This window comes from Nicotiana tabacum, chromosome 17, assembly GCF_000715075.1.
Source record: "Nicotiana tabacum cultivar K326 chromosome 17, ASM71507v2, whole genome shotgun sequence".
NCBI classification, from domain to species: Eukaryota; Viridiplantae; Streptophyta; class Magnoliopsida; order Solanales; family Solanaceae; genus Nicotiana; species Nicotiana tabacum.
Genome location: NC_134096.1, coordinates 142,256,579 through 142,265,351, shown reverse-complemented (window position 1 = coordinate 142,265,351; position 8,773 = coordinate 142,256,579). Strand labels below are relative to the sequence as shown.

The following is an 8,773-nucleotide window of genomic DNA, read 5'->3' as shown; positions in this document are numbered from 1 at the left end:
ACCAAACGAATTTGAACGATGCATTGGAATATCAGAATGTAACTGTAATAGCTAGCTAAAGCAAGCATTCAGCCACATATATAATTGTGAAGTTAAAGCAAATAAAACATCTTACACCACATTAATTAAACTTCAGCAATTTAATAAAACATTCTTACGCTTAAACTTCAGAAAATAAAACATTCTTACACTAGATCAAGTAAACTTGTGCAAAATTAAACTTCTAGTTAACTCATCCTCTTAACAATGGGGTGACAGCATCAGCAACTCGAAATCAGGGCACAGGCGCACCAGGGAACTGCATGCATTCGAGAAAAAAAAGAAGAAATGTTATAAGTACCATGGCCAATACTAAGGTATTCACAACCTAGCTAAGGAATAATATCAATAATGAATAAACTGAAGTTTCTTATAAAATACATCAGAGCAGAGAAGAAACAACGTAACCTTTTAGATCAGAGAACCCAACAAAATAAATAGAGCAAGCAGGCAACAAATATACGGTATACTCAACAAATAAAAAGAAGATCTAGAATATTGAATAAACTGAAGTTTCTCAAATACATCAGAGTAGAGAAGAACAAGAGAACCCAACAAATTAAATAGAGCAAGCAACCAACAAATATATACAGCATAAGTACCAATTATAAGCATGAAACAAAGAGTAGTAAACAAGACTCTATATATCTGTTACCGTTTGATATCAACTGTAATAACCTTTTCACATGATTTATAGTAAGAGACGAACGTGAGAAGGGGGTTTTGATCATACCTGTGGGAGTTCTTGTTCAGGTGGGGCAACCTCCTCCTCAGGTGCTGAAGCCTTTATCCAATCTTTAACTAAATTAAAAGCTGAAAGAAGGAAGGAGATCCCGCTACCAATAGCCAAGACAAAGTACATAACAATCATAAATATTGGAAGGTGGATGGTTTTGTTCACATAATGCAAAACCAGGGGAACGATTCCACAAGAGCTCACTAAACCAGATATGCCTATGCACACAGCGTGGTAGACAGGAATGTTGCCAAGTATATTGCAAATACCTGCCATTTCTTTTTGACGGAGGAAATATTTTAGAAGGAAAGACGGATATGTGACTGTCAGTAATGAAGAAGAATATATAAAACAGATTCAGAAGTTTGTTACGTCGGGATTCGTGAATCGTCCTTTTTTTTATTTTATATATTCCCCAATTATAAGTGAATTCTAGCCTTGGTCCTTGACTTTAATTAATTAAAATGTATTTTCGGTATATATTTATGTTATATCTACACCAATTTTAGAACTATATTAGTATCTTATATATCGAGTATTAACATAAATTTTATGTAGGTATGTGATTAAACTTTAATCTCAATTAGTAATGTTGCCAGTATGAATATTCTTTTTGTCTTAATATTCGTTTGCTATGTATGCATGAATTTGAGATTGTATCATATTTATATTTGTTAAGATTACATAAATTCAATACTCCAAGCATTTTAGACGGCTTCTTTTTTTCACGTGATTTATATTTATATCCGACTCGTTTAATTTTTTTTAATCATATAGGAGTAGTATTTCACTCTTACAGAACGTCGACATTAAAAGTCTATTTCAAATGTAGCTAAAAAGGTGTCCTCTTCTTTCTGTTATATTTGTACGTACCTACTAGGCGACTACTTATCCTTCTACTTATACTGATTGTTGTCAAATGTGATCATTATCTTTATACTTATAACACGCCAATTTCATATGAATATTTTCGTGGAAGAGAGTGATATGTGAATCGGATTATATAGAATCAGGCGTTAGTTGTTACATGGGAAATCATGCATCATTCTTATAATTCTTAATACAAAGAATCAATAGTTCGATAAAAAATAATATTTACATTATAATTCTTACATAACTAATCCTCACATTTCTAATCCCTATATTATAATTTATATATTTAAATTATTGCCCAACCAAACAATGTTAATATCAAGCTGATACTATTATGGAGGGTATACTTAGTATTAGCACAAAACTAATAAATATTATAAAATATAATTTTTTTAATAAATTTATACCATTTAATTATGATTAATTAATATGCATGTTGAACTTGATGTTAAATAAAATATTTTAATATCATATTAATTTCTTTAAAGTTGTGTAAATATAAATTATAATGTCATAATATGTAATCAAAGAATGTGGGGAAAAAACATGAGAATGAAGTACTAAACCATGAGGAGATAAATGAATATTTTAGTGGGATATATTTGACACTCGTATATTATAGGAGTACTATAGAATTAGACGTCAGTTGTTACATGGGGAAACGTGCATCGTCCTTCTTTCTTTTTCTTCTCTTTTTATTTTTGAGATAATAACACCTTTGCATCTACGGGCTACGGCAACTCTAAACTATATTTTGAAAACACTTCTTTTTAATCTTTTTTATTTCAGTTTATACCATGATGCAATTGGAAATAACCTCAGCTTGAGAAGCTAGTACAGGAAGCTTTAAAGACTGTAAGTAGCCATTCTGGTCAATTAATGACGAGTAGAGGTAAGTTTATTAGTCGAGCAGTTAAGTCCCTTCTAGGTTTCTTAAGTAAGTTTGAGAAATTATAATTAGACCCATAGGTTTAAGTTACTACTACACTTTTAGTCCTTGTCTAAGTTAGTTAGAAGTTTTTGTTTGGTAGTGAACAGTGGAGGAGTGGAGGAATCATCAGTGAGTATCAGAAGGCATCAATTTAAAAACTTATTTTAATTTTGCCCTAATTTCTTTTCCTTAGCTTTTTACTTTTCTTCTTCACTGTTTCATTGCCGCCGACATCAGTGGTATCAGAGCAGCTCCTTGGCTCTATGGGAATCCATTGTAGGAGAATCAAGTAAGGTCATGGACATGCTATACAAAATGTCTGCATATATGTCTAGCTTCAAAGCTCGTCAAGATCGGCTCGAAGCTTTTCAAATGCAGGCCTGTAAGAATCAGGAAGAAGCTGTTAATGATTTGCGAGAAGTCATACATAGCGGCAGAAGACCTGAACGAGGCAAGGATATAGACCCAAGAGGAGGGGAGTTGTACTCTCCTAGCGATTTCTCTCTCAGTTTAGGGGAAATGGCAACACCCAACTCCATGGGAGGTAATTGTCCAGCTTTGTCGAGTGTTCCTAGTAGTATTCTGACCTCAATCACTATGCCCCCTGTTCGAAATACTACTATGGGAGTAAATTGGACCTCCCCTGGAACCCTTACTCAAACACAGGTGAATCCTAATCTGTAGAATCCAAGTCAACCAGTGAGAACCTATCCTTCTATGTTCTCAACAAAAGGACCTTTAGACCCTTACTCTCCTCAACCTAGGACCCTTCCAACTCAATCACATCCTCTTACTAAATTAAACAGAAGTCATTATGCTCAGGCTTACCAGTACTCTCGCACTCCCAGTTGAGTTCAATACCCCTACAACTCTTATAACCAAGCCCCACAGTATTCCATGGCCTATCAAGTGCCTAACACTCATATAGCCCCACCTATATACACCACCAAGTTCCTTATGAACCACCCTCTAACCTACCTCAAAACACACCCAGAAACAACCCATGGCAAGCTGCAATTCACTAACCAAACACCCATATACCAACCCTTTCATTTACTAAATATGCTAAGGTTGAGTTCCCAAGGTTCAATGGAGAGGATTTGAGAACCTGGTTGTATAAGTTGGATCAATTCTTCTCTAAGGAAGAGGTCACCATCCAGCAGAAGTTGAAACTAGTGTCTATGCACTTTGAAAGTGATGCACTACAATGGCATTTTGGATACATGAGGAGCAGAGTCAAATGCCCCTTCCCACAGGGGATGAGTACATTTGGGCACTATGTGACAGCTTTGGCGCAGAATATAATGATCCAATGACTGAAATAATGAATGTGAAGCATACAGGGATAATTAAGGAGTACCAAAAGATATTTAATAGTGTAATGACTAGACTAGACATATTAACAGGGCATGCAATTAGCATCTTCCTTAACAACCTCAAACCAGAACTGAGCAGTGATGTCAGGGTAGGAAACCCAAGTACCTTACCTCAAGCTTACTACTTGTCTAGATTACAGGAGGCAAACTTTGCTTCTCAGAGTAGGGAAATTTGGAACTTGAACTCAAAATCTTCTATGAATAGGGGATCAAGTGGACACAATTCTAGCAATTGGCAGAAAGATAGTTCCTCTAGGTTCAAGAAACCTTCTACTGTCATAATGGATAACAACAAAAAGAGAAGACTGGCACCTGCTGAGATGGATGAAAAAAGAGCAAGAGGCATATGCTTCTTCTGTGATGAGAACTTGCTGGCCATAAATGCAAGGCCAAAAGTAGCCGAGGGCAGAGAAAATGTGTAAAGGATTTCAGTGGCTCATGCAGGGTGCAGTTTTTCAAGATGATTTCCTAGTATTTCCTATAGGCAGCAGTGATATTGTGATGGGCATACAATGGTTGTATCCATTAGAAGATATCAAGTTCAACTTCAAAAAGCTAATAATAGAGTTTGAGTATAAGGGCAAACTGTTGACCTTACAAGAAATCCAACCCAAACTCAAGGCTTTCCAGTCCAAGGCCTTAGATAAGGTTGACAGGAATAGTTAAACATTCTTTATGGTGAAGGTAAGAGGTGCCAATGAAGAAGAATTGAGGGCTGCAAGAGCTAAAGATATACATGAATCAAGGCTAGTTAGTGAGGTCCTAAAACAAGATGGCAATGTGTTTGGAGAACCAACTCAATTACCCCTTCTAAAGGTGTATTTGATCATCACATACCACTATTGGAGAGCACCTCTCCAACCAATACCAGACCTTATAGATATTCCCCTATACAAAAAAAATGTCATAGAGAAGGTGGTGCAAGAGATGTTGGCACAGGGAATTATTCAACACAGTTCTAGCCTATATGCTTCACCTGTGGTGTTGGTGGAAAATTTGATGGAAAATTGAGAATGTGTGTGATTTATAGAGCATTGAACAAAATGACTGTCAAAGACAAATTTTCCATCCCTATTATTTAGGAGTTGTTGGATGAGTTAGGAGGCTCCCAGATATACTTTAAAATAGATCTCAGGGCAGGATACCATCAAATTAGAATGGCACCTGAAGATGTAGCCAAAACTGCCTTTAAGACACATTCTTGGCATTATGAATATTTGGTTATGCCCTTTGGGCTGACCAATACTTTTTCAAGCTTTCAAGGGCTGATGGACCATATTTTTCAGGCATATTTGAGGAAGTTTATTCTTGTGTTCTTTGATGATATTTTAATCTACAGCAAGAGCTTGGAAGAACATGTGCAATACCTTAAGATTGCATTTGATCTACTTGTACAACATTAGTTATTAGCAAAGAAAAGCAAGTGTGTGTTTAGGGCAGAAAGAGTAGAGTACTTGGGGCATTACTTATCCTCACAATGAGTGTCTACTGATCCTAGAAAGGTAGAGGCTGTGAAGACTTGGCCTGAACCTAAGAAAGTCACCCAACTTAAGGGATTTCTGGGATTAGCTGGGTATTGTAAGAGGTTTATAAAGGGGTATGGGATCATTAGTAAACCTCTTACTGATCTACTCAAAAAGGATAGCTTCTGTTGGACTAAGAAGGTTGAGGAAGCCTTTGATAAGCTGAAACTAGCTTTAACTACAACGCCCGTACTAGCTTTGCCAAACTTCTCTCTGATTTTTGTGGTTGAAATTTGTGAGCACCTAATTTTTGCCCCGCATAGGAAATTACTCCCAAAATATTCAAAAAATAGTTTTAGTGACTTTTGTAGAATTTTAAAAAAATTTACTTTTATTTGTTTGGCATTCATTTGCACTTTTAGCATGTTTTAGTAGCATTTCGAATCATGAAAATGATCAAAAAATATTTTTTCTCTTTTTGCTTTTTGCATTCTTAGATTTTTACTTGCATTATTAATATTTAATTAGCATTATTAAAATACAAAAATACATTAGTGATTTTACATGTATTTGTTTGCTAAGTAATTAGTTAATTGTTAGAAAATAGATAGTTAGGTTAATTTTGCAAAGTTAGCTTTAATTAGAATTAGATTGGTCAATTTAGAAAATATTTAGACTAGGAAAGAAAGAGGCTATTTAGTTTGTTTTCAAGCTGGGCTAGTGATCAGTGACACAAATCTTGCTCCAATTTTGACCCAAGCCCAGTGGTTCATTAATCAGTAGGGTTACATTTTCACAAGAGGTGTAAATACAAGGATCTTGCAGGGTAGTTTAGGAATTAAAATTGAGGGAATATTTTCTGTAACCAATTAAGAAGGTTCTAGAGGATAGGGAAAGGACTAATTAGCAAAAAGAAAACTAAAAGAGGTCAGATTTTTGGGACTTTTGAGCAAATAAACAGAAGTAAAGGAGCTGAAAAATGAAGGAAAATATCTGAAAAGGGATAGCTGTCCAATTCGGTTTTAGAAGATGCATTTTTCCCTATTTTTAGGGATGGCACATGTTAAAAGGGATTCCTTGATTTTTAGTATAAAAAGGGGACCCTCCCTATAGATAGTGGAATTTTTATGGATGCTCTGCATTTTTGGAAAGAAAGAAGGATCTTATGACTCTCCACTTTTCTTTCAAAAAAAAAATTTCTCATTCTCATTTTGTTTCAGAAAATATCTTAAAAACTAAAAAAATGATTTAGAAAATAACAAAAAAAAAAAAAAGATTCGAATTCATACTATTTCAGTAGTTTTTCTGGGTTCTCTTTGGATTTTAGAAGTGACCTTATGAAGCTGTTTTGGTTTGGTTTTTGCTGTTCGTGCTGATATTTTCCTCAACATTCAGAGATTTATTTTTTATGTGTATTTTTTCTATCATCAGGTATGTTGCTGAGCATCTGTTCCTCCATGGTTATATACATGAAGCTTGAAAATAGTTGCTTTCTCATTCTATTTTTTTTTTGTGGATTTAAATATGACGAGACTTGGGTGTTAGGAATTGACTTGAGTATGCTTCTTTTTCATTCATGAAAATCGTCTTAGTGTTCTATCGAATTGTTCCCGATCTAAATACTTAGTTTTCGATATGTTCGCCTTGAGTTGGTTAGTTGTATAATTAGCAAGTGAGTCATGAATCAATCGAATGCCCCCTCTATGGTTTCATAAGTATGTTGGAGTGTCTTTGTTGGTTCTTCCCTAATGTTCTTTATCTGCTGTTGATCGGTTTAGTCACTTTAACATTTTTTGTGAAATTTGATCTCATTTGCCGCAATCAGCTTGTTTGATCTTTTGATGTCAGATTGATGACCATGTATTAAATATTAGACCGACGTCTATTTTTTACGGTTTAAATGATCGGTGAAACATTATTTAAATTGATTGTTTGTTTCTCCTAGGGCAAATTGAAATCGAATTTTAAGAGTTGGTCTGATTGAATTTTCATGTCATATATGAGAGCATTTAGCTTCCTTAGTTCATTTGGACATCGTTTAAACTCAAATATGTCTGTTTTCGACATGAAGGACTGGGGTTTTGATGAACTTGTGAGTGTTTATAGAGGAACCGCGTCTTGTTGATAGTTCTTGATTGCTCGGCTTCACTCTTTGAGTTTTGTACGAAAATGTTTGGAATCTTGCTAGGTATATGTAGTTTCTCTCCTAAAGGCGTAACAATAATGAAATATTGCGCAATTCAAATCCTAAAGCTTCAAGTGACTGCTTTCTGCTTTAATTGAGGTCATATGAGAGATATAGTGGTGAAATAGCTTCATGAATCAAGCAGTCTGTATACTTTCTTTTGGGGGGATTCCCTTGTGATATTAATGGATTTTCCAGTAAGTTTGAACTGAAATGGCAATCCATTAGCTTTCTTATTATGTGTGTCTCTGATTATCTGTTTGATAGTTCATATGCTTGTCCCAATTTCGTAAGTCTAATTTCTGGGATAGTTATGTGGAGGTTCTTCCTTTAAACATGTATTTAGGTGCACTCTCAATGTGTTTAAGTTATATCATATAGATTATCTTTCCATGACATGTAAATAGATTGGTTTTCTTATTGAGGAAGTGATTTCTTATTGATAAAGTGGTACCGTACGTGCTAAGAGACTAAGCTTGAAATCCTTGGAGTGTTTTGAGTCATTTAGAATAAGTGGGTGGCAGTTGGGTTCAAACGGAAATCTAATGGCTCTCGTCATATTATCATGTTATATTTGTCTGCTGTCATTTTCTCGTTTCTTTGTTCTAGCTATTCGGTGTTTGTTTGTTTATTTGATTTTGTCTTAATGACTCGGGTTGTGGGTTTTGGTTGGCCAGCCCATTAGATAATTAAATATTTTACGCATTCTTTAGAAATTGGGTTTGGCCAAATACACGAAAATTTGTTAGGAAGTAATGAGCATGGGGTCTAGAAAATTCATGTAGTTGAACCCATTTTGAATTGATTTCCCTTTTATTATATTTCACATCATATGAAGCTTAATCCCAAATGATGAGTATGTCTGAAACTTGGTTATTAATAACCTTCGTTTCCTTTTAAAATGGAAGGCAGAACTTTATAATTCTTTGTCAAGTTAAAGTAGCAAACGAATTCCATGATCTACAACTGTTTACAATCATCTCAAACAATGTATAGGATTACTTCAAACATCGTAGCTTTCTTTAGTCGAAATTAATATTAAATAATTGTGATTATAGGTACGGTTCCCGTGGCATAGTCATGATACATAATCCCCGATTTGGGTACGCATTTCATGTGACCCGACTATAACTTCGAATAATAATAAAAATAAATATGTCGTAAATCGCG

The 8,773-nt window shown here is 34.8% G+C and overlaps 1 long non-coding RNA gene across 1 annotated transcript; it reads left to right on the top strand.

The window, feature by feature from the left end:
* The first annotated feature begins 6,423 nt into the window (after window positions 1–6,423).
* Window positions 6,424–8,007, top strand: LOC107759711 (uncharacterized). The gene is made up of 2 exons (XR_001642226.2): window positions 6,424–6,849; window positions 7,490–8,007. It is a non-coding gene; the product is annotated as an uncharacterized LOC107759711 (long non-coding RNA).
* The last annotated feature ends 766 nt before the right edge of the window (window positions 8,008–8,773 follow it).